Here is a 26,318-nt window from a genome sequence, read left to right on the forward strand (position 1 = left end):
CCCAGTCTACACAGTTAATGATATCTTTGGTAATTAAGTTACAAAACTAATGTAAACACTGCAACTCTTTAGTTATAGCAGAGCTCATAAAGTGCTTTTGTCTGCTGTATTTTCTTTCTGAGTGAACATATAATAGGTTTATTGTATAAGTTGAGAATAAACTGAATTACAGAATTAAGCCCTTAATTATTTGACAGTTTGGAGTACAATTAACTATCTCTAAAAATTGTTTGGTAGTTTAGTTAGCACTCCCAAGTTTTAAAGGAAAAACTGAATGATATTTTAAATCTAATTTACTTAAACAGCAAAATCAAATCTTGCTGTGAGTACTTGCAGAACTTAATCTCCACTTGTGCTTTTTATTAATTGGGAAAACCAGCTGTATTCAACCTGTTCTTTAAACCTGGCTTTCTTTCAGTGAACAAACAACTGGTTGAATAGGCATTATCTTGAAATAGAGTAATTTTTATTTAAAGGCATGCTTGCTGTCATATGATTAAAAAAATGTGAAAAACCTACTAAAACTTTGAAAGAACAGAGGATATGGTAGTAATCTTGTATTTAGATTGTCTTTCCTGCAAGTAGCTATGTTCTGAAATATGTTAATGGGAATTTTTTTTTTAATTTGGTATCTTTTTGGCATAACAGCCCATTTTGATGTTACCATTTTGATTACAGGAGAGCAATACATTAGCATCTAGCTGTAATTTGATTTTATCCTATCCCTATTTGCTACATGGTTCTATTTCAAACTGTATTTCAAATAAACTGTGTATGCAGCAAAGTTGTCTGGCAACAAAATCTATGGAGCCAAGTAGGTATTTGCTACCAGATAATGTGATCCTTTACCTTTTACACCATTTTGAAATCTTCTTATCTTACTTTGTTATAATTTGCACCCCACAAGATGAGATCAAAGTCACTCATATCTCCATGAACATTAATAGAAAAACCGAGCTTGTCTGATGATTTAGATAGTTATATAAATACTTACTGCATTTTATTTTTAAAGAGCTTTGCATTGAATAACCTCTGAAAGATGAGGGGTTGTATTTTTTTGATCTGTATAACACTGACCAGTTTCTTAGCTGATAGTTGAATTTATTTCAATTTGTTTGAATGCAGAAAAAAAAAAAAACCAATATGACAATATTTATTTAGATTGCGTTGGCCATTTGGCATTGACCATATCTGTAATGTAACTCTATCCAGGATAATATAAATATTTCAATATACCAGTATGCAAAGAGTTTGACCCTACTCCATGTGAGTTTCAGCATTTCAATAGTTTCTGTGTTTAAGTATAGAAATCTTAGACAACTTAGTCCCATGCTAAAACTATGTCAGATGAAAGGGAAAAAAGTGAAAACTAAAATCAAAATGCAAAAGCAAAATAAATGAATGCAAAAAATTGTATAAATGTCTTTTTCAGACTGAAAATATTGGTTGGAGTTGCTATTTTAGACCTGCACATATAGAAGTCTAAGAATCATCCTGTCTCTGAATTTTGAGTTGGCAAGTGTGAATAATGGCTATTTTTCCAATTTTGTCAAAGCAACCCATAGTAGTAAGAGCAGAATATCTTCTCAGTGCAAATGGATATAATAGCCACAAACGGGCACCCTAATGTGGTACCCACAGTTGTAGTCAACAGCTATTGCAATCTGTCCTCTACAACACCTCTTTTTATTTTTGATTATTTCACAGCTTAAGGCACCACCAGGCAAGTTGTTTCCTTCTCAGCAGGGGCTGCTGCAGCCTGTTTGTGCCAGTGCTGAGGCGTAGTGAGGCTCAGGGTCGCTGTGAAATTGAGAGATGGGCAGAGAGCAAAAAAAAGTAGGTAGTCAGGAGGACAGAAGGGAAAATGGAGCAAAATCTCATTTGTGTTGGGTAGGATTGTGTTGGTGTCCTGGTACAAACCAGAAATCCCTGGATGTGCTTGGCTAGATGGCCAAGTGATCTGGGCTCACTGAAAAGGGGTAGAGTTTTTAGACCACAACAGAGGATACTGATCTTAACAAAGGATTACTCCAGGAATTCTTGCTTTTTTTTAAATTAAAAATGAAGAGCAGAGAGGTGAAAAAAAAGAGAGACTAGAATTTATTTTCTTTAACCTCAGTTCTGAGATCCTTCTTTCAGTTCACAGTTTTCTTACATTCTTTATTCTGTTTTGTTGGTAAAGTTCCTAACAGACCTTGAACTTAATTGTGTGTTCTTTGTGTCTGTGTTTAGTTGGAGGTTTGTTGCCTTCTTGAGCCCTTGCTATCAGAACTCCATCTTACTCATTCACATATCACTTTATCAACTTGCTACAGCTGAGTTGGTAATTGAGATAGATCTGTAGGAACCACTAACAATGATAAGACACAGACACAGAGGATACTGAGAGGCATTTCCATGCAGCTTGGCTGCTGTCCATCACTTTCACATCAGTTTCTCTCTCACAATTCTACTGAAGGGGTTTTTTGTGGCCAGATATTACCTGCTATGCCTATTTGGAAAAGGCACAGAATGATGCCCTGTGGATCACCAGTGATTGGTTTTAGTGCTTGACCTGAAAAGCACTGAGAAAGGAATTGTTTTTCTAAGGCCTGCTGATGGAAGATTTGCTGTTATTTTAACTGAACAGAGGAATAGGTTGCATGGTTACTGTGCTGTGTACCTCAGAGACAGCTTGAGTACCTGGAAATGTTTAGGGAAGCTGAGTGAGGAGACTTCTGATGTTCTTAGTACTCATATTCATTTGAACTTAGCATCACCTTTATTCAATTTATTTGGCCACGCACAGTAATTCTTCAACTTTAAGAGGTCACATCAGAAATTTGTCACTTAAACAGTTTTTATTGTTGAAACAGTCTTTTTTTTTTTCCTTGTATGTAAAAAAACAGGGAAAACATTTTCCCCAATATGATAAAAATATCTATATATAGAGAGCCATGTGTTTACATTTCATTGTCTCCTGGTGACTTTCTTCTTTTGTTATTGGTTATTATTATTAAATTGACATAACTGCTACAGATAGAGTAAATAATGCCATTGTTTTAAGAAGTATCACAGAAGGCCACTTCTACAGCTGAGGTCTTATTTTTGCTTTTGCATGTCCATTCCCATTGAGATACCCTCCCATCTGCCCAAAGCTTTAAACATTTCTGTTATAACCTTGACATGGAGATTACCTAAAGAAAGGTGAAAAGTCCTGGTTTAGATATATTTATTGTATGTTCATTGGTTTCTGATCATGGAATCACCTCTGGAGATCATCCAGTCCAATCCCTTGCCAAGGAAGGGTCTCCCAGAGCAGGTGACACAGGAACTCATCCAAGTGGGTTTGGAAAGTCTCTGAAGAGGGAGTCTCTACAACCACTGTGGGCAACCTGTTCCAGTGCTCTGCCACCCTCAGTGTAAGGAGGTCCTTCCTCGTGTTGAGGTGGAATCTCTTGTGTTTAAGTTTATGGCCATTGTTCCTTGCCCTGTTGCTGGGCACCCCTAAAGAGTCTGGCATGCTCCCCTTGTCACTTTGAGATATTGCTATGCAAGAATGTCTTCTCTTCTCCTGACAAAACAGACCCAACTCTCGCACTATCTCCTCATGAGAGAGATGTTCCAGGTTCCTTACCAGCTTTGTGGCCCTCTACTGGACCTGCTCCAGTAGCTTCTTGTCTTTCTTGAATTGTGCAGACCAGAATTGAACACAATACTTCAGATGTGGCCTCACTGGGCAGAGTAAAGGGCCAAGATCACTACCCTCGATTTCCTGGCCTCAGTTTTCTCTGGTACTTGGGGTTGCTCCTCCCCAGATGCTAGACCCTTCACTTGTTGATCTTCATTATTCTTTCTGCCCAACACTCCAGCCTGTGCAGGACCGGTGAAATTGCAGCACAGCCTTCAGGTGTATCAGTGACTCACCCCATTTCATATCACCAACAAACTTCCTCAGAGTGCATTCTATCCCTTCATCCAGGTCATTGATGTTGAACAATCTGAATAAGACTGAAACAAATTGAATGAGACTGAATGATGATCAATTAGAGGTTTAGGTTGAATGGCTCAAAGTTTCTGCCAGCACAGAAAAGATTTTTCTTTATAGCATTATTTGTACAGAAGGCAAGGATCACAGATCCCCCCTGCCTGTGTGTGTCTGTGTCTTTGGATTCCCTTCAAAAACTTTTGAACTGGATGTATTTTAACTGAATGTGACAGAAGTAGAGGAGTCTAATTAATTAAATAATTAGATTTCCACAGATTTATAAATGTTTCAGTTGGACATCAAGGTCAATCAGTCACAAGGCACTTCAATAATGAATTATGCTTTATTAGTTCCAGTGATGTCAGACCTTACTGTTGTCTTCCATCAATCATTCAGTTGCTTTGGTGCTAGAGGATGTGTAAACACACATGATAGATGTAGATGGCTGTGCAATCCATGGCTCTTGAACAGTCTAGATCTTCAAACATATTTAAAAGCAATTGTGGTGGTATTTGAGCATCCAATAAAATGTCAAGCACCTAACAGGGTTTCTTGTATGGAAAACTTGAGTATTAAGTAACTAAGCATTTTTAAAAGTCTCCATGTATCTTTTCAAGCATATGAGAGAACATCTGTTGCACTTTTGTAAGTATGAGCAACAAAGGTTCCTTTTCAGTCCACTGATGTGCTCATTTTTAGGAAACATTGATGCTTTGAACTCCAAATTCCTTTCTTGTACCCTAAATTATGCATATGGACAAGGAAATTAAAAAAAAAAAAAAAACAAAAAAACCAACAAAACAAAAAAATATGGACAAAGAATTAAAAAAAAATAAATATAGGCTTCAGATTTTTCAGTCAATTATCTGCAGACATCTTTCTTAGATGCATTAAAAATGTTCACAAGTAATCTGCTAAGCATATAAATCTGAGATAGTTGCCTAGGATTCCCTAACAGAAAAAGATAGGTGATGCTGGAGGCTGATTCCCTCTAAGATAAGTACAAAAGCTAAGTGGAAAACATTGCCCTGTGGACATTCCTGTCTCTTTTTTTAAGGCAGACTAGATGATTGGGTTGTATTTGACATCTATCACTTCTGTTGCTAAAATTAACCAAAATTATAGCCCCATCTAGTCTGCAAATCGACATATCAATTTCTGCTAAGTGTTCCTCAATGTGAAACAGGTAAGATTTACCCCTTAATATTCCTTTAAATTGTCTGTTCTATTTCATGAGATTCATCAATATAGTTTTGTCATCATATTTAAAACTTTAAAAATGAGGGCCAGTATTTAAAGATGATTTTAAGTTCTGAGTTCAGACTTCTACAGAGACTAAAGCAACTTCAAAATTTTCTTTGTCTGCTTTAGAGCCCAGAGATTGGTCCTGTTCATGCAAGCATTTTTCCCACTGATTCTGTTGTTTGCAGTTAAAGTCTTGCTAATTGAGAACTATTTGCCTTGACCAGTCTAAAATCATGTTCATGCCATCACAGAGTCTCTTAAATATTTATCTTTTTCTTTGATAGATAAACTGTGGATAATCAGCTCAATGTTGTGGGTGAAAGTTGAGCTGAAAGGTTTTTGCCAGTTATCAAGAAAGACTAACGATGGCAATTTATCTATGTTGTCTGTAAATGTATTCTGAAATTCCTCTAGGAAGAATTCAGTCCTGGATTGTTTGTGAGGAGCTTGTGTTGATCTTCTAATCCACAACAAAACCACATGCCCTCTTTTGGGAAGTGTGCAATTCACTGTCTCCACTCATAAAGTAATCTCAGGCTTGAGAATGTGAATAAATTTTATTTTTTTAAAAAATTATTAAATTTCCTTTTAAAATCTCTCAGTAAAAAAGATCCCAGTAGCAATGAGCCTGCAAGCAGCTTACACGCTGCTTCTAAATAAAGCTTTTATTCCAAGCTCCCTTTTTTCTCACCTTACATACAGAGGCACACAAGGGACTCGCTCTTGGCGGTTTCTGCCACTTTGTCTCCCAAAAACAGACAATAGTTTGTCATCCTAATTGTAAGCTCTTGATGTCCTATTACACTAGTGACAATTCAAGAAAAGGGAGCTTCCAAGCTTGGCAAAGGGTAAAGTCTCCTCTGCTGCTTCCTATTCATTCACCAGAGCTCTGTTGGAAGCATGAGAAAAGAGGGCTGCAGCTCACATAGAAATGTGAGTATCATTCACAGCCACCATGCTGTGTAGCAGCAGAGCTGGCATTGCCACACTGGCCACACTTTGAGGGACAGAGCTATAAATCTGTCAAATGTTCCTTTGTCTCCCATGTACCATTAATCTTATCCTCATTATCAAGGCATTTTCACCAGGAAACACAACCTGTTTCCTTCCACAACTGACATTTCTGGGTAACAGGACAGGAAGGGCCATCTTCAGATTCTGCTAAACAGGAGGTGGATTTGCCTTGGTCTTAGAGGTCATTGCAGCATCTTGAAAAGCAGCAAAAATAGAAATGGGTCCCATATGTCACTGGAAATCTACTTTTCTGAGGAAAATACAGAAAAAAAATGTTATTTACCCAATATTTATTTTTTACTATAATGTGTAACAGAAATAAATGCCTTCTGTTCATGAGTTGTGAAAGTATTTTTATACTTCTAAATCACACTGGCCAAATTTAGTAAGGAAAACAATATTCATTTTGGAGGATTGCTTTGGCTTTTATAAGAACCATTCCAAAACCTACAGAGATGTTGCAGGTATGAGAAAGGGATCTGGATCCTATTCCCTTTCTGTGCCACAGCTAGAGCATAAGCCAGTATCCCTTGGTCAGTCCAGCAGAGGATTGCACAAACATGGGGAGGAAAAGTGTGGAGGCAGACAATTTAATAGTGGAGTGAGTGGAAATCCTGAACACATTTGCTGTGGAAACCATGGAGAATTACAGTAGAAGTTGGTACCAAAGCAATGCACCAGGCAGGGCAGAGGTGCACTGCTCCCTGCAGAGCTACATCTCTCCTGCTGACACATGCTGCTACTGCTTATCAATCCCAAAAATTTCATTTCTCCTAACAATGTCCATCACATTTTAAGAGGTGCTTAAAGAGGAGTATCAATGGTAGCTAGAAATTGACAGTTAAGTTGCAAACACCAGTGCATACTCAGTCTACCGAAGATGCTTTCAGAAATATCCTTTTTTCCCTTTATATGATGCAGTATTGTTGGAAAATCAGATGCAAATAAACATTACTTTGGAAAAGATGGAGAAGGAGGACATTATCACATTCATTTAAATAAAATGAAGTAAGCACAACTGACATTTTTTTTCCTTCACTGCTCACTGTGGTATAATAAATCATCCTTGATGTTTCCCCATTTTATTATCATTATCTGTGAACAAGCTAGAAGTAAGTTGATTCTTTATCAGCTATGACATTCATCTGAAAAACAAGACTAAAAATTCAGTTTCCAGAGTGAAAAATTAAAACCATTAGGGAAATATGGAACAGAATGTCTAATCAAATGATTATATTGGTTGAAGGAAAACCATGATTTGGCAATGAAGCATTTTGCTTTGTAGTCAGAATTAACTTGGTAATTATAATGAGTTATGAATTTTGCAATTATTATTTTTTAGAAATGTATAACTCTCCAAGAGAGTGGATTTAAAAACAACAGTGTTTTCAACATCAGGAAAAAATGTACTAAAGTGCTATATAGAATTAAAGTTCATATACACACAAAAGATAACTGTAACTTAGTTTGCACCAAAACCAATATTTACTGGGCATGTGATCTGGGAGGAATATAGTAGCACTGTACCAACATGCAGGAATGGGGTTAGACATGTCAAAAGCCCTCTGGATTTAAATCCAGTAGGGGACATGATGGGAAATAAGAAGGTTTCTGCAGGTACATCTATAGAAAAAAAATTAAAATTAGGGCAAATGTGTTCCTGCTGCTGCAATGTGCAGAGTACCCGGTGGAAAAGGATGAGGTGCCCAGTGTCTTCTTTGCTTTTGTCTTTACTGTTAAGACTGGCTTTCAGCAATGCTAGGTCCCTGAAGTCAGTAGGAAAGTCTGGAGAAAGGAAGAATTACCCTTAGGGAAGAAGGAGCAGATAGGTGGGGCAGGATGAGACACACAGAAGTATGAGTGCATCCCTGGAGGGTTTTTTACCCATTAGTACTGAGGGAGCTGGCTAGTCACCACAAGGCCACTGCTTGAAAGGTCAAAGCTCTCTGGAAAGGTTCCTGAGGACTGGAAGAAAGCAAATATTACTCCTATATCTAAGAGAAAGGAGGAAGGTCCAGGGAGCTGCAGGCTTGCCTGCCTCACTTCAGTCATTGAGAAGGGGTGGGAGCGAAAAATCTTGGCAGCCATTACTAAATGCGCTAAGGACAAGAAGGTGATTGGAAATAATCAGCATGAATTTATGAAGCAGAAATCAAACCTGAGCATGCCTTTATGCAATAAAATAACTAGCATGGTGAATGAGAGGAGAGCAGGAGATGATGTACACCTTGACTTTAGCAAAGCTTTCAGCACTGTCTCCATATTATCCTCATGGACTAACTGATGAAGTATGGATTAGAGAAATGGGCTGCCAGGTGGATCGAAGACTTTTTGAACTGCTGGTGCTAAGAGTTTTAATAAGCCTCAAAGTCCAGCCTTTGAGGTCAATCTGTAGTGTGCAGGGTAATAATGAAACAACAAAAGCATCCTGCTTAGCAGGTGTCTGTTCAAAGCACTCTGTATGGACAGGCTGCTGCACTACAGAATAGACTTTTTGGGGGGTAGATGAACCACCTATGCTTCAGTTCAGAGTAGTCAAAGAGCTCCTTTGTGCTGGCATGGGGATCATGTGGTTTGTAAGCAAGCTTGAGAGATGGTTATGAGACAGGATTTTTCCTGTAAAAGCACCTTGGTCAGCTTTGGGATGGATCAGCGCCTTGAACTAGCACAGTGAATGAGGATGAGAGAGGATGAGGCCATGGCAAGTTTACTCTGCACTGATATAAACTCTGTCCCTTTCTCAATGTGAAACAAAAGAATAAATCAAAGAGCCAAATTTCAGGAACTAGACCACTATTTGGTCACAGTTGCAAAGATTTTTTCATACTGGAAATACAATCTAATTTCTTTCATGTATTTATAGAGTGATTGTCTTTCACTCTATAAATCACTTGACATTATACAATAATGTTGAAAGGAATAGCAGTTTAGGCAAAGTCACACTTCTCACATGGAAGCAGGACTGCTTTGAAATGTTGCCATTGGCTTGACTTTTTGCATATCTATTTTAAATTTTACTAAGCAAAGAATTATTCCCTTTGAAGTAGTGTATCTAGATCTATATTTTGTTACAAACAAGGTTAGAAATATTTCAATATTGATTGTGTGATTAACTAGAAGTAAACCTATATTAATGTTGAAGTGAATTTGGTTTGTTTTTCTTTTGTTGGATAAAGTACTGACTATATCAAGGGAAATTGTTTTGGAATGGATCAGCTGACTTAAAAGGGTTAACTGCATTTCTGGAAGGGCAAATCTATTTATTTCCTTATCTGTCTTGTTCCAGAGAAAAGCAACTGGCATGGAAAGTATTTTCTAACTCTGGCTAAGCTGTTAATTAGAACACTTCTCAGAAACAATGGGTTTTGGGAACAAAATGAAACAAATCTGTGATTGAAGAGAGCAATTCAGAGTAGTTAGGTATTAGTTTTGCTTATGATTCCCTGCATACTATAATTTAAGTTTCTGGTTTATAAAATACGTATTTTTAAAATTTTTAGATGTGTATTTCAATATGTGTTTTTAAAATTTGTGTCTTTGAAAAATACACAAATCTCCATGTATAGGTATAAAACTGTAAGAGCACAAAATCATTTTGTTTTCTTCTTCATTTAAATGTGCACATCCATAACACAAGGCAGTGTTAAGGCAGTGATAGTAATAGGCTTAGCTATTGGTGACTTTTTTCTGAATAATAGTATGTTTCCTGAAAATTGCAGTTCAGGGATTAAACTCCATATGATCTTTGCTTTAAGCTCTTAGATGAATTACAGAGAGAGAAGGGAAATATTTCCTTTCAACTTTTTTGGAACTAAATATTGCAGCTTTTTTTATTCCTAAGTATAACATGTAGATACCTATGTATAAAAGTGAGAGGTTTTTTGTTTAAATACACTGGAGAAAAAATACTTTGGTTTTGAGGTGACCTCAGATGTGGTAGCGATGTTACATGAATAAAAAGGAACATATAGCTTGAGTAATTATCACAAAAAGTAAAAACTATTCATGCTAGGAGAGAAACACATGTCCAGAATTCACTTTGCCACTGTCATACAGTTGCCACTGTCATACCTGAACTGCTCATTCACCTAATCTCCCAAACTACAATCAGTCATTCTTATCCATACTTGTATTTGTTAACTTACTCTGCATCACCTGTTCACCTCTGACATTACAGAAAGAAACACAAGAGTTTCTGTTTGTCCTTTAGTCTCTTGCCCTGGAATTAAAATTAAATGCACTCCTTTCCTTTCTTACCTTTTCTCAGGTTTGGTGTGTTCACTTCTGCTGAATGAGCAAACTTTTTTCCATATAGCCCATTTCTTCCTTCCAATCTAAAAGTTTTGTTTTGCTTTTCAGAAAACTGATGTGTTTGCATGAAATTTTACACAGTAGTTTGTCAGCACTTGAAATAAGAAATACTCTACAACAAATTGTCCATACTGAAGTAATGCAGTTACAGTATAATTAATGCAGCTTTTAGGGCTCTCCTGCCTTCATTAGTGTGTAAGAATATTTTCCATTCATAATTCTCTCCATGACAACTCATAAAATGAACAGTTTGTGCTCATTTTGTGCTAGTACTCATTTTGTTTCTCAGTCATCCAAGACCATCTGCACACTCCTTTTACTCTAAAGATATATATTTCCATTTCAAATCAACTCGCAGTTTGCTGAATATAGCAACCCAAATACTATGATTGAAGATCTCTTCAGATAAACTCAAATACTTTAATTTCTTCTTCTAAAATTCCTGTGGACTAGGTACTTCTTCCAATAGTATGCTCTCTCTTGAGTGTGTATAGACATCTAATTCTGTCTTTAATTCATAAGGCCTGTAATGATTTGTTGTTTTCCATCTTAAGTTGAATGGGTTTTAAAGAATACATCCCATGTTTCAACTTGTATTATGTTATTTACTCTAAAATATCTTATCCCCAAATCCAGCAAAAGTTGGGAGTAAACTCAGAGCTGACTTTCTAAAAAATAAACCTTTAACTGGTTATTTTTATGGTAAAAACAATTTTCTTAGGAAAACTGGCTCCTTCTGCGTCTGCCCCATTTCCTTTCATGACAGCAGAAACTGACAATAGTGAGAACACATCTGTACCCCCAATACATTTTTCTGTAGTTTTTATCTGTTCTTTTAACAATATGGTACCTCTGCACTATGAGTCTTCAAGTGAAAAAACTTAATTATAACTTAAATAATAAGCAGTTCATTTTTCCATGTTCAGGAGCCAGGCATGTTCTTTCACAAAGAACCAGCAAGCCAGCACACCCCTTCACCATCCAGGCTTCATGCTGATCATTAAGAACCCCCTGCAAGGAGCCTGAGGTCAGGAAATTTTGACTCTGTACATATTCTTTCAAAACCAGAGATCTGTAAAACATCTGCCTTCTTTTTTTTTTTTTTTTTTTTTTTTTTTGTACTTGGAAGCACTGTAACACACAGAGACTGATGCTATTTAGGTTTGAGAAAAACTAACAATCCATCTCTCTTAGTATCTTAGTAAATCCAGCATCCAGTGATGAGAATTATAGGAATAATGGGAACAATGATTACTCTTCTGCTGTAGTAATGTAGTCAGGAGTGGAAAAAAAACCTAACTTCCTTCTGCCTAATTGCAACAGTTACTCAGCTTTCAACTTCTGCAACAGCTATATCCACCTAAATTAGTTTCAAAACTTGTATAAAACTGAGTTTGCTTTTATATTTCAGCATTCACAGATCTTCAAAAAAAACCAAAATTAATGTTTATGGAAAGTAGTCCAATGTATTAAGTGAAATATATGAGTTACCTACACATCTATAAATATCCCTCTGTAGCCTGATTCACAAGCTAACCACTACTGCTTTTACCTGTCAAATTCAAACTGAGGTAAATGAGGAAATATAAAATTACCTTTGCTCTGTCCTTGCTAATCCATGGGCTGCCATATATATTTTGCATTCTGTTTTTGCAGATAATATAAAAGAATCATGGAAAAAGCACCTTGCTTACTTCACAGAAACACTTTTTCTTCCCTTTAACTCACTGTATATTTTACCACTCTGCCCTGTCATGCACTGCTTTTGGAGATGGGCTGTCACAGATATTCCCAGTGGCTTTTGCAGAGGTAAAATTGGAGTGAGTTAGACTGAGCTGTCATGTACTGTAATTCTTTATTTTATGCCTTTCAGAAGGTTTAATTTTTCTAAAGCGATGCTCTGTAAGAGATACTAGGGAGAGTCTTAAATGTGTGTTAACAATTTTTTTTTCAGAGATTGTAATTTCTTAATGTGGGAGGATATAGATTTTTATCTGATTTCTGCCATACAGGAATATTAAGATTGAAAGCCTAACTAAAACATAGAATCCTCCTACAGCAACAGCAACAAAATGAAAAAACATCCAAACAAATAATCCCCACACAAACCCCACAAATTAACCCAAACTAAAAGAAAAAAAAAATAAAAGAAGGATTCTAGAACTGAATTGGAGGTGTTTGGTAAGTCAGAGGCATCACACATGCAAATTTCTCACTATCTGAAGAGGTAAAGATGTTTGGAGAGGATCTGAGAATGCAGTTGCCTCTTCAACATGATGGTATCCAGAAAAGGGTATATCTAACAATATTTTGAAGTTTTTATAGTAAATAGTGAAATAATTTGCTGAACTGTTTTGCCCTGATGGTAATGTGAATGTCATAATTAAAGTTATAATTTGGCATAGGAACAGGGATACTCAAGGTTATGCAGACACCTTTGTGTCTGCAACATGATGATGAACTTTGGACTTTTAGATTTTGATGCATAACCTTGAGTATCTTCCAAACAAATATCAGAAAAATGTCCTAAAAGTTTAGATTTTTGCATGTAGGATGATGAGTGTTGGATTCTCAGCACAGCTATAAAGTTGTCCTATATTCTCTTAGTTTTCATTTTTCTAATTATGTGTAATTTACTATACAGTGATGGAAAAAAAGCACCATCTTTACACCTCCAATCCTGCAGATTACATGTCTTTTATTGTTTTAGGAACTGTTGATACAAATGTTGTACTCATAGAAATTTACATGCATATGTCTCCTACAATGATGCCTTGTACCTTATGAACATAATTAGGCCCCACAGCACAGTTAAATGCCATTCTGGTTTCATAAACAGGTAAACTGAGGCATTGCAGTCATTACTTGCTTAAAATTACAGCATTTTAATGATAGCATTATTAGTGCAAGCCAGGAGCTGCGAATAGCAATTGTTTGATCCAAATTGTAAGAACATACCATTAACCCAGACCAACTTCAACTACAGCCACACTTCTTTATACCTTTGTACCACAAATGTTTCACTTGCATTAAGCTAGAATGGTTGTTGACATTTATATTTCATCAGCTACCTCAGTTCCAAGTGCCTCTTTCAGAAAGTTCAGCTTTCTAAGGCCACATCATGCATCTCTTCTCATATCTTTCCCTTATTTCTTTCCACTGAGTTTCCACCCTGCTCTGCAAAACCTTGTCACTTGGACCCTGCAGTGTGCTAAGCACACTTTAAAATTCTCTTTCCTTTCCCGATGATTTGTTTCATTAGTGACATTCTTCAAATCAAATGTACCTAATCCATGGTTCAGTCTACTAACAGGAAATCGGTTCAGTGAACAGGGTTTTATATAACAAAAGAAGTGCTCACTTAGAGAGTACTTTAAATACTTTTTTCATTGAAAAAAATGCTGACCTTCAGATTTTTCTGGCTTTAATGCTCTGGTGTTTCAGTTTGGATTTAACTGTAAATGAAAGCCTTCGAAAGCCATATAATCCATCGATCTCATACTTGCTGAAGCATAAATTCCATGGTACATGAGTTTTTTTATTTCTTTAATTTTTTTTCTGCTGTAATTATGTCAGCTATGTTATTTCCAGGCATACCTTATACTGGTGTCTGTTCAGCTGTACATTTCCAAACCAAGGCCCAAATGTCTTCTTAATTTTGTTTTGTTTTTTAATTTTGGAATTAGTAATTCCAATCCCAGCATCTGAATTCATTTGATGGGAGGAGGTATCCTGTTTTTGGTGCTATCAGTACTTCTGTTTTTGGACTGTTGGGGCTTAGGTGTTCTGCTTTGAGATTTGGGTATCTAAATATATCGTCATCTTACTTAATAGATTGTTTTTGTTGTTGTTTATACAGACTTTAACTATTTCCTGAGACTATTTTTTTTAAATTTTGACAGGAATAGGTTTTTATTTCTCTTTGCTTTTAGAGAAGGTATAGATATTAGAAACTACAATAGACTACAGACCATTAGATTATTTTATCATCTCTCACATCAGTTTAACTAGCTGCACAATTCAGTGTTCTGAGGAAATACCAAAATCTACTGTCGCCACCACCACTGTTAGCTTGGCAGGCTTTCAAAATTATTAATCTATTGGTAATACTCTAGAAATGGAGAAAGATGGACATTAAGGTCAGAGAATGAAAACAAGGAAGACCAATTATGCCAAAGAAACTCCATCTTGAAATTGGAATAGTCTAAGGAATTATTATGCCAATTAAATACATTTATTTATTAATTTGTTTCTTTCCTCAGGGAACAATGATTCCAGTGTTATTGATTAGAATATTTAGGTCCTAAAGTAAAAAAGCCTTTTTACTGAGTCATGTCACGCTTCTTTTATTCCTTCATTTTAAATCTAGTAAAATAACCTCTACCTCACAGAACCCAAATGACCTTGTGTGTCTCAGCTATCATTAAATTATTAATATAAACACATTTTGTAGTAGAAGCATGCATGGTGATCAGATTTCAAGGAAAGTAGGTTTCCAAAGAAACGAAGTGAAAAGAACCCATCCAGAATGTGAGCAAGAATTATATAACATGATTTTTTACTCTTAGTATACACTTGAAGAGCTTCTTTCTTATGATTTATCTCATGGTTTTCCCATTGCTCTTCAGTGGGATACAGGTATTCTTTGAAAATCCTAGCCACAGGATCCTGAGATGTGCATATTTTCTATTTACAGATCCATAGTTTTCAGAAAGGACTTTCAAAAAGGACATAGTTTTCAAAAATGACATTTTCTGTCATTACTCCTAGAAGTGATGGCCTGGCTCATCACTCATCTCTGACTATTCTCTTCCTTCCCTCTGGAACATATATCTCATGAAAGGAGATGCATAGATGGAAGTTCTAATCCTGCCCTAAATAGGAAGGAATTTCCTCCTGATACATCCTGCTCTACCTTCTAAGAGAGGACAGAAGCAATCCAGCCATTCATTATCTAGTTTTCCATTCAGAATGCACTTTATCTGACTGGAGCCTGGTTTAAAAGAAATGAGTCCTCCCCCACATCTATTTTTGCTGTTGTGATGAAATGCCAATAACACTCAATAGCCTGTGCTACTGGCAATAAGATCATTTTACTGATTAAGGAGCTCTTCCTTATCTAGGACTACCTGTGAAATAGAATATTTGCTGGGAAGTAAAAAAGTTGAATAGCAGAAAAAGAATTCCAAAGCTCAATGTAGCATCTTCAGTACATCCCAATACTGATGAATTCTTTTTTATTCACACTTAAAAATACCCTTAACATTCTACATATGAAAATTGTTACCTGTGCCATCACTGAATCAGATGCAAGGCAAAAAATCCACAAGTCCTCTTATGACTCCTCTAGGGAACATGAGACCAGCAGTAAAGATCTATAATCTAGTCAAAGTTTCAGCTCTCATTTTAGAGTAGCTGTGTACTGTTACTTTTGCTGCAGTTCTACTCTTTCGATGAAATGAAAAATCCTTCTGTATCATATTTTAACGGGGTGGCAAGATGGAGATATTTGCAATACAATATTCTGTTTGTATTTTTTGCTTGCTAGGCCACAAGATTTTGACAATACTCAAAAGTTTGTTCTTATTTTATCAAATTCCATATAAGAAACGGGAAGGGTTGAATGAATATGCACTGAATTTTGGTATGTGTAATCTTGGTTCACAAGAATTTTTTTGTCAGCGGAGAACAGTGAGGTAAACTGTGATATCAGAAATCTTGACATGTATGTCAAAAATGGGTTTCTCTTTGTGTGTGAAGGTGTTCCACAGAATATAGAAAAATACAGTAGAAGAAAAAGTAAGACTAGGCTCTTGGTGTTGATTCTGACAACTGGGTACAGGCCTAACACTCTGAAAAATGAGTAGTTGCAGGTACCTACCTTCTAAGGAGAGTGTTAGCTGTGTGCTTGGGATGCCAACTCATAGCTTTAAATCATAACATTTCCACCTAAAGTATTTTTAAAAATTGGGTGTTTAGTATTTAGTTTTGACTTACCCATATAGCAGCTGCAATTGTTCCTCTGTATTTTAACTCTTTCTAATGTTCCCGCTGCATAGGATATAAGACTTAGGAAACCTTAATTTTCTGTAGTTGCACATTAGGAATTCCTATTGATAACAGTCACTACCTCTTGCCAGTTCTAACTTTCGGCTCACATTTGAATTCACACACTTCCTATAAAATCTTTATTTGTCAACTTTCTTTTGCCAAATGTAGGGCTTCTTAATTCCAGAAGCCTTATAGAAAAAACCCCCACTTCTTTAGGAGCTTAAAAAAGTTGTGATTTCCATCAGAGCCAAGTTATCAAGGATTCTTTTAGAGAAAAGATTTTTATTTGTGCTAGGAAAAAAAAAAAAGTATGTATAGAAGTAAAATATCATTTATTAGGAGCATGCTGTACCAGTTTTGGTTTCAATTTGACATTCAGTCAGTGCCTGCAGAATGAGTGTAGGCTTTCAAATTTGAAGGCATAGGGTCTCGGTGATAATAACAGCTCCTGCCTTGCAATGAGGGTGGTTTGCCTTCCTCTTTCACCGTATCTGTGCTGAAGAAAGGGCTGAAGAAAGGGCTTCTTCAGCCCAATGAGCTTTGTAGAGTCCAAAATTCACCTCAGACCTATGAAGTTTGTCTGCCAGACACACTGGTTTTTATGCTCAGTTACCAGTTTATGTAATGGCCTATATGTTAGCCAAATTGAGTTCTTAGTGATCCAAACAGAGTAGGATTGTGATTCATTGGTGGTGTTTGAATGTGATGCATTTGTAGGCACCTGTGACTTTTGTCTAAAGTATACATGTCCTTATTCTTGCAAATATGTGGGGTTTACCCTTCAGACCTCCCACTTTATATCACCTGATTTTCCTGCTGTATGTTGATAAGAGCTTTGGCTGAAAGTGGATCTTTGAAAAAGGTGCCTTGGAGCCACTATAAACAGTCCATCACAGCATGTCAATGGTTTGACTTTTTGTTCTGAGGATTTCTTTTTGTGTGTGTGTCTGAATCTTCCACAGCACATTGCATGAGTTTTTGTTTATTGTGAAAAAAGAAAGGATATTTCTTATTCTGATGGGGGAGGCAGTGCTGAGGATGCACTCTGAATTCCATATAGCAGAGTAAACCTACAAAGCCACAAATTGAAAGAGAGATGTGAAATATATTTTCTGAACTCTCATGGCTTTTAGAAAGAAAGAATGCTTCCATGATGGCAAATCCACAAAAAGGCTGTCTTATAAATCTTGTGGTTGATCTCCATAATGGACTCATTATTCAGGCCTTCCTGATTCCCCCTACCCCTTTGTATCTTCACAAAAATTCTAAAAGCTTGATAGGTTGAAGATGACTATTGCATTTGAAAATGACTTTTATAAAAATCCTTTTAAATTGGCCATTATGCCCAAGCATAGTCGGGGAGACTGAAGGACAGGCAGACAAATGCATGTTTCTGTGCATGCCTTACCCACATCCTCCTTTCCTTCCTTCTTGCCTCCCTCTCATAATGCCATTACAGAAACTTGGTTCTCCTTAAGAAACCAAAATAAAAAAAAATTCGCTGAGTTACACCAGTGATTTTGTACTGACTTTTGGGAATCACTCTTGATTTGTATCTCTCTGAGAGTTAATTAAACTCTGAGGGCTTAATGAGATTGTTTAGGAACAGGTCTGCAAGGACATACCATGTGGCTTTGTGCAGGTGAATAGGTGCAGTGAATGGACTGGGCCTATTCACCCTTGTAAGTTTTTACAGAATCAGATTTTTCGGTATGATTTCAAATTTTAGCCTTTCTTTCAAGTTTTGAAGACAATCTGAAATATTAAAATGTGATTAATACCTGCAAGAAGATTAGTAACTACAACTGCATTGTTATGGCTGTACTGAACTACTTTTTATGACTACAAACACAGTAATTACCAATTCAGGATTTCTATAAAGTAAGTTTTCTAACAATAAACAGTGTAAAAGAATGCAGTGTATCCAGCCAGGTACATATTAAAACAACAAAATTATAATGCCTGATACAATAATTATATCGAATTTCCCATGATCATATTAACATTAAAGATAAGGCAGCCTTACAAAACCAAACCAAAACAAACAGACAAAACCAACACATTTTGAAGAATGAAAGGGAGAATATTTTGTTTCTGAGAAAAAGTTGCTGCAACAGTAAATGTCACTATAAGAGAAAAGGACAATTGGAGGAAGAGGAAGGGAAATTTGGAGCAGCCATGGGAGAATGACAGAGAATAAGAAGAGAGGATAGCAATGATGGGAGCGTGAGAGGGCCGGGCTGAGCCTGTTCTGTGGCTGTGGCGGGGCTCGGGCGCTGCTGCTCTCCAGGGTCCTGAACGCTGAGAGCCGCCAGGCTGGTCCGGAGGAACAGGGAGAGGAGTCGTTTAAATAGGAAATTTGAAGTGAATGGGCCAAAACTAATGATGAAATTTAAATTTTGGAATAAATTGTTTGTATAAATAAGAAAATGCATAAATTTTTTTTATTTATTTATCTATTCATTTATTTATTTCCCTGTTGCAGTACAGATTGTTTCATACATCCTGTGCGTTCGCTATGGTTCTTATGGGAAATGTGCATGTTTTTGCATACTCATGCACAATATTTAGAAAACAGTTTGATGTGTTCTGCTGACACAAGCTTCCCATTGTTGCATTCCTTGTGCATTAGATCTAATCAGAGATATGCTTCCATTCTGCTTTTCATACTGAGTTAATTCCCTCTTCCAGTGGGCAAGCACACCACAGAGTGTTTCATTTACTTGTCATGGTGAGATCAGGAAATCTATTGTTAATTATTATGGTTTCAATTCCCAACTCAGCTTCCTGTGTCAGATGTGCCACTGTGTGAGTGTTTGACTATTAATGACTAGATGGAATATTAGTATCTACACTATGAATATTAAGCTTTCTCTCTTTATTTAGGCAAAATTTTCTAGAAAGAAAAAAAAAATCAAAATGGTACCAGAAAATCTCTTGCACATTTGTCCAATAATTGGTTTACATACAAAACTATCAGTTTTATGTGTGCATATACGAATCAAGTGATACAATTCTTCAGACTTTTAAAATGCACATAACATGCAAACATAACATTTAAACACTGCATGAATACTGAGGTGGATACTATTAATAACAATAATAGCAGATTCATATTAATGAGAAAAATATTATTGCACCTAGTTAAAATACAAGAAAGATTAAATAAAATAATTAAAATTGTAGCTATCATACCTCATACTTGCATATAGACACTATTTTTATATGTATTCTCAGTAATTTAATGATTTTCTTTTGTTAATAGGAAGCAAAAAACCTAGAATTTCAGTTGAAACTCCTACAAAAGCCCCAATGAGTCCCCAGATTGGAAGCTTCAGAGTGGGAGAGCAATTGTATGAAAAATGCTTACCTCGTCTTCCCTTACAACACAGCAGGAGCCGGGGGGGGAGGAAAAATGTGTCATAATTTCCAAATGTTGAGTTTCCCAGAACAATCATATATGAAATTTAAAATCAGCCACTTCACAGTAAAATACTGTTGGCTTCAGAAGAGGATTATAGTCTTCAGTAACCATTAGGAGTTAAAATAGTGGATGTGTTCCCTTTCTGTAAACATCAAGCTGTGGACTTAGACTATTTGTACAAAAAGTATAGACCTTCCATTTTATTTTTCAAAGGTATTACAGCAACCCCAAATATGACTTATTTTAAACAAGGTATCCTAATATAGCATATACAAGCAGAATACTAAAATGTATTTTGCTTTCTTTTTTGACTTCCTTTATTTTAACATGGCATTAAATAAAGAACATTTTCATAGTTACAATTAATAGGAATATAATAAATTAGTAGACTAACTGCTTTAAAGATTGGTTTTCTTAATTTGTTATTAGCATTATTTAATTCAAAATTTGCAATAAAAATTTTGAGACCTGTTTAGGAGAAGATTGTATCATATACAGGGACTAGGGAGGACTGAGCAAACATGCAGTTGAGTAAATATTCTCTAGCAGGTAATAACTTGGAAGCACAGTGCAAAAATACTGGTTTGAGAAGGTTCACTCAAGAGTCTTTTTGTTTCCTAATATTATATCCATTCCTCCTGCAAATTTAAATTTTCTTATTCTTTCTGTTTCATTCCTACTAGTAATAGCACACAGGATTAAAGAGTGTTTGCTGAAATGTAATTTAGCTCTTCTTAAATCATGGTGAAATAACATTTCAGTAAAAACATAGTCATGTCATATTAATTTTGATACAACCACAGTGATTTTTCAAATTTACATGTTAAATAACATTTGCAGATCAGGAAAATATTTTTCTCTGTGAAGAAGTTTTATGAAACTTTTTATGCTTGGCTATTTAACAAAGGAAAAAAAAACCTGGCAAATTTTTTTGTTTTGTTTTAGTTTGTTTAAAATTGTATTTAATCAAGATATCGCTTACATAAAAGGAGAATTGGCAAAATGCTTGACCAGTTTTCATGGATTTAGGTAACTGTCTTTGCAATATACTAAGCGCTTTTAGCAGAAACTTTTGGCGTCTTTATGATTTCAGGTCTCAAACTGGATGACAGAACACTAGGGAGCAGTCAGAAAGATAGGTGAAGAATTTATTTTTATTTCATTCTTTCACATAACCTAAACACTTGAAATCTAGAAAGATTCTTTCCAAACTATTTGCTTTTCTCAAAAAAAACAAACAATTTTTTTTCTATCAGACAAGAGTTTTGCACAATTCAAAAAATGGTATCTTTCCAGTTCCAGAGAGGAAAACTATCAACACATGGGCAAAATCATAGGAGCAGGAAGACATTCCAACTCTAATTTCAAATAAAGTAGGTCACATGCTATAAACGCACACCAGGTAGAGATCTAATTTTTGCAGTCAGTGCCACCAGAGTTGTGTGAATTAAGCTGCTGTTTAATAAAGATTGTGGCATCCTATTCTCTGGGAAGAGGGAAAGAGGTCCTCTAATAAGAGAAGTGTGCTGAGTCAATCAAGTGCCATTGGAAGAAGAGTGAACACTGAATAAACCAGTAATTGACATCTTGTGGTTAGCCCTATTGTAAATCAATTAAACTGTACTGAATTCCAACAGGGGAAAGCAGTAGGGGCACAGATCCTCACTGCAATGCTACCATAGACCATCCTACTGGCAGGCACTGGAAGCCAATTAAAAAACTTACTTATCCAAAATAACACACTTAATGAACACACTGTCTGAAGAGGACTATAATTATCTTCTCCTTCTCATCATGAGCCTGAACAGGCAATATTATAAGCTCAAGGAGAAACAGTTGAACTATCCCAAGAAAGTTAAATTAATATCCTCAAAAAAAAAACCAGTCATTTTTATGGGACTTTTCTCCCATTGCTACCCACTGGCTTCTGCCAAAGTTATTAAGGCTAGTGTGTTTATCAGCTAGATGAAGACACTCAGTCTTCTTTGAAACACAAGTCTCAGAACTGGTTGGCAAAGTAATTTTGTAAAAGTTTCTCTGGAAGCTGTACATTCCATTCCCCAAATCATCCACAAGTTAAATTTTATGGAATTTAATTGAACCCTGTGCAAAGTTTGTACGAGGGAATAAGCTTCCTCTCTGCTGAGCCCTGATGAGGCTGCTGGTGAATCTGGTGTGCTGTGTCTGGGCTCCTCAGGATAGGAGAGACCTGGTGCTCCTGGAGAGAGCCCAGTGCAGCTCAGTGCAGACTGGGGGACTGCAGCATCTCTCCTAAAAGGAAAGTAAAAGCTGAGGGAGCTGGGCCTGTTCAGTCTTGACAAGAGATGACTGAGAGGAGACCTTAAGAATGTCTAAGTATCTGAAGGGAGGGTGTCAGCAGGATGGACCAGGCTCCTTTTGGTGGTGCTGAGCAACTGGAAAAGAGTAATGGGCAGAAACTGATTGACAGGAAGTTCCACCTGAACACAAGGAAAGGTATCTTCACTGTGTAGGTGACCAAACAGGTTACCCACAGAGGTTGTGGAGTCTCCCTCACTGTAAATAATAAAAAAAATCTGGATGCAATCCTGTGCAATGTGCAACATACCCCTTACCAGGGAAAAAAAGCATGGACGTTCCAGCAGACTTGATGGTGAATTTCCTACTCAGTGTCAAAGGAATTTTGTTACTTTTATTTTTGTCTTTCACTTGGTTTTTAAAGAAGGGAAAGTTTCCATAATCTCTTCTTGTAGCAAATTTATTTTTGTCATGCCTCAATAATTTGATAAGGAAAGGTCATGAATTCCAAAGGACACTTGTGTTAATGTAACTAATCATCTCTCAGTTCTTTCTGTCTGTTTTAAATTCAAATATAACAACTAATCCATTCCATGGGAAGGGCTTCTATAGAGGCTTTCTCTAGCACGAGTCACAGACCACGTGTCAAATGGCTTATTTATAATACAACTGGATTCATAGCACATCTCTATCTCAGCCTTCTTTCACTTTCTTCTCTGTAATCTTTAACTTGTGATGGCAAAGGACTGTAGGTAAAGCCAGAACTCGAACGAAATCTACCTTAAAATTTTTAAATTTCCTGATTAAAATTTGCAATATTTTTAAGGGTGGAAGTAACTCAAACTACTGTAAATGCCATATTTTTGGGGTTTGCCCCATTGTATAAAGCATGTGTGTAACTTGTGTGCACTTGGTTATTTTCATTCATCGATAATATTGATGTAGTTATAGCCGTTTTCTTCCTTTGGCACTAATTTTGAAACATAGACTTGCAAGTTCTGCATCTGAAGAGTAATGGAAAAAGAAGCCATTTGTGCCTGTTTGCTCCACAAATTTAAAAATACTTCATAAATACATGACATACCCATTTTCTTACTGATTGAATGCAGTTTCATTTTTAAGGATATACCTTTTTGACTTGCATATAAATGAACTGTAAAAAAGATGCAACCTATTTCTATGGCTTCATTTAGGAATAAATCCAGCCTTAAGGCTGATATTATTATAACTAAAATAGGGATTTTTTTATTGTTATTTTATGTAGATATATGCATTTTTTTACTGTTTTGAAATTAACATTGCAAATATTGAGACTATTTCTCTGACAGAGTAGACCATTAATTTATTTTTGTCATGCCTCAATAATTTGATTATGTCTGTGTTGTTGTTTGAATTAAAGCTCTAATTTTTAAAAGATTATGATTTCAAACTAGTGATTCTTCTGGGAAACTCTCAAATTCCTCTCTAAAGATTACAGGAGATAAACTTAATGATTAAAAAAACCTGTATTTATTTCCTGAGTGAAGTATCAGTCTGTACTGGTTTTTATTTTGATAAATATTACTGCACATAATTTCCAAAACATAATTGTTATCTGCATGGTTGAGACAGGTTTTCATCCATATTTATTACATGGTTTTATTAATTATGTATACATGTCTGCACACATTATTTACATACCTACTTGCATGTATACCTACAGCCATCAGATGGAAGATTAGCCTCCAGTTTCTTCCAGTGGGTTAGACCTGTACTTACAGCATCAACATGAAAAGTCTGAATGTTCCTGTCAATGTGTATGGCAGCCCAGGCATTACAAAAGGCTTTTCTTTGGAAACCTAAAATCACTGCTCTATTTCTTAGAAAGGAAATTGCTTCCTTTTGAGAGTTGTAAACCATACTTTGCAATAGCTGGGTGACCGCAGCATTTCATTGTTGAAAGGCTCTACTGTACTCAGCTTTGCTAAAGTGAACATTTTGATGACTGTAGTAAGTGTGCATAAGATGTGATCCTCTTGCTTATCAAGAAACTCATCACATTCAGTGGGAGTCCTGTGCAGAACGACACAACTGCATTCCAGTAATTGACTACATCAGAAACTTTGTTGAGCAGTCCCATGATTTACACACTATTGTAACTATTCTTAAGTACCAGGCAGGGTAATTTGTGTCTATTTCCCTTTTCACCAGTGATAGTTTAGACCCATTTTTGTACTAGAACCAAGTTTTATGTTGACTTTATAATAATAATAAAAAGGCTGACAGTATCCAAGTTAGAAAACACCAATATATATGCAATTCTGAGTTCTGAAGATGCGTAGCTTGGCTGGCCCTGCTAGCCTCTGCAGGTGGCTTAGTCAGCTGGCTCTCTAATATTTGTCCCATTGCATCCAGTGAACATCACTACACTGCTTGCAATATTGTGGCTTCAGGAGAGTGAAAGGAAAAAAACTATTATTAGGGTAACTACATAAGGGCCCAAAAGAACTGCAGAATTCCACCTGTAACCAGAAACTTAGACAACTGAGATGAAGTTGTTTTGTTCCTGTCTTGTGTTGATTCCTATGGTCTTCATTGTTGGGATCATCTTAAACATGTTCTAGTGTTAGGTGTGCAGTTGTTAGATATCTTTCTACAAGGATGTGCTGACCTAGGCGTGACAAGTGTCCCACTTCTGACTTTTTTTTCAATATATAATTAAATTAAATGTAGAAAAGCAAAAGTCTAATGATTTTTTTCCCCCACGAAGACTGGTTTGAAATAATGCCTCATATACATACATACATATATATATATATATATAAAATAGTTATGTGAATTTTACCAGCCCCTTGGAGTGATTCTTGGTTTCTGCCAAAAGCTCATGGACTGTGGCAAAAATTTTGGCTATGATAGGAATTATGTGAAGCACTTTTACTAGAGCATTACTGAAAAGGGTGTGCCAGGGTTAAAAACCATAAGTCTCTGAAAGATAGAGTTGTTATTATCAATCTAATGGATATAATAACAGCCTAGTCATATGGTGAAGTTAATCTATGATCTCTCATATAACTCTTTTCCCTCAGTGTCCTAAAAGAAATCCAGGTTGCTCCTTTGTGTACTTATCAAAAGAATTGCCTTACATCATAAGAGTGATAGTACAGAAAGTAAAAGGTGGAAATCTCATTTAGTGTGTAGTGCCAGAGGAACTGAGGTGTCTGTGGACAGACCCACAGTTAATACGAGATGAGTAATAGTTATTTTTTATATTGTTGGAAACATTGGGAAGTACTGGAAGTGCCTCTGTTGGGTGGTGGATGGATGAGTAGGCTTTCTGGTCTTAACCTGAGTCTTTAACAACAGTCTTGTCATAGGAAAATGGCTTTAGATTTCTTCTGGAATAGGTGGTACATTGCATCTACACAGTTTCTCAGAAAGACTGATTAAATGTGGATGCCTGCTTTCCCATTTGTGCCTAGTTTTGCAGGTGTTTCCTGTTTGTTACCATTTTATAATGAATGCATAAGGAATATTTTGAGTGAAATTGTGGTCTCATTGAACATGATAGAAAATTTTTAATGGAAACTGAGGTTCTAAATGCAGCATTTTATCGAGACTCACAGTGTGTTTCCTATAAGACTTTCTTCTAACATATTGTTTGCTGGCAATTCTGACTGTTTCAACAATATTTGGGTATTCCTTATTACTTGGCAATAACTAGGATTCTCACACAATGTGAATTCTTTCAGTCTTTGAGAGCCTAAATTCCAAAGCCTTGCACCGTATGGTAGCTTTAATCAGGGTAATCCCAGGGAGCAGGGCCATTGGATAGCCTACAATTCAGAGAGTCAGTTTTAAATGTAATGGCCCTTACATCAAAGATAACTTGAATTGCAATATAATAATATGAATAAAGAGCTAATAATTGTTTTTAGTTGAGTACGGTCCATTTGCTGATGAGAAATTAAATATGGCTTCAGCATAAATATTTAAATATTGTATTCTAAAAAAATGTACAATTGGGAAGAATCTGTAAAGGAATACAGAACG

At 36.1% G+C, this 26,318-nt stretch overlaps 1 protein-coding gene across 11 annotated transcripts in view; it reads left to right on the plus strand.

The window, feature by feature from the left end:
- The window catches only part of MAGI2 (membrane associated guanylate kinase, WW and PDZ domain containing 2), a 702,246-nt gene that overhangs the window by 288,353 nt on the left and 387,575 nt on the right, over positions 1-26,318 (plus strand). The window lies entirely within an intron of this gene.

Source organism: Melozone crissalis, unplaced genomic scaffold (assembly GCF_028551555.1).
Source record: "Melozone crissalis strain CALT ecotype California unplaced genomic scaffold, PUWL_Pcris_2 ptg000004l_1, whole genome shotgun sequence".
Lineage (NCBI taxonomy): Eukaryota > Metazoa > Chordata > Aves > Passeriformes > Passerellidae > Melozone > Melozone crissalis.